Source organism: Arachis ipaensis, chromosome B04 (assembly GCF_000816755.2).
Source record: "Arachis ipaensis cultivar K30076 chromosome B04, Araip1.1, whole genome shotgun sequence".
In the NCBI taxonomy this organism is placed as follows: domain Eukaryota; kingdom Viridiplantae; phylum Streptophyta; class Magnoliopsida; order Fabales; family Fabaceae; genus Arachis; species Arachis ipaensis.
In genome coordinates, this window is record NC_029788.2 from 99,185,107 (window position 1) to 99,186,459 (window position 1,353).

The window sequence follows — 1,353 nt, forward strand, 5'->3', positions numbered from 1 at the left end:
ACCTAAAACCACCACACAGCCCCCTACCCCACCACGGACCACCGCCGCGCCACTACCCATCGCTGCCGCGTCACCAAATTCACCACCACACCGCCACCATCTCTCTGAGCCTAATTTCAGTTTCTACAAACTAGGTTCCACCGAACACCGATTTTGTTTTCCAATTAGTCAGTTAGTTGCATATTTTACAATTTTTGTTCGAATTAGGATAGTTAGAGATGCATGTTGTAGTGGATCTTAGGTGGTTAGGTAGCTAGGATGTGGTTAGTGGATTTAGGCCTGATAATTGCACCATTCCTGTTAATTATTTCATCTGTTTCGCAATTTGAATTTGCTGTGATGATAATGCTGTTCATATGCTGCTCTTTACTATTCTTTGATGCAGATTGAGTTTGTTTATTTTGAATTCATGTGAATTACTAATTGTTACTCTCTTCTACACTATTTTATTATCATATGAACTATTTTTGCTGTTGTTTATTACCCGGGAATGTCTAACTTTTAGACGAAATGCTGCCCAATTTTTTTAAGCAAATTGTTTCACTCAACTACCATTAAATTCGCAATTCTGAATTTTCTGCGATAATGATGATGTTCATATGTTGTTCTTCATATTTGATGTTGCTGTTAAACTGTTTCTTAATGTTATTGCTATTTGTTAATCTTTTCAGCACTATTTAATTTCATATGAACTGATTTTTCCTACTGTTTATTACCCAGAAACATCCAATTTTAGCCGGAATACTGCCCAATTTTCTGCAAATTTATGGTTTAATCTACCCACATTCATGTATTGGTTTGAAAATTCAGTATTTTGCATTACTTGGCAATAACCAAACCAATTCCTGAATGCACGGGCTAGCATTCTTATTCCTTTTGGTTCCCTGAGTAATAAATTGCTTATTGATGATTTCATTCTCATTTCACACTTACTTTATCTATAGGAATTATCATCAATAACCTGCAATCCTTGTTTAAACATGAGTTGATTGTTCTTCAAGTTTGTGAATTTCTTGGTAACTAGGAAAACCATTCTTATGCCACTCACTTTAACTTCCTTTTTAACTCCTAACCAGTTTAACTTTCTAACTTCTCTTTTTGGTTTTTACCTAACTACTTTAGCTTTCTAACTCAAGGCATGATTACTGTTTTTCCTAATTAACTTGAATTCCACTTCTATTATATTTTGGATTGTGATTTTTCCTCTCAGACTTTTAACTCAAATACAATCCAAAATGTACATATAATTAACTCATTTCCTGCTTCTATTGCTCTTTTGCCTTTATGCTTACATTGACAAAACCCTAATTGCCTACTTGTTTTCCTGCTTTAGTTCTTCAATTATATCCTGCT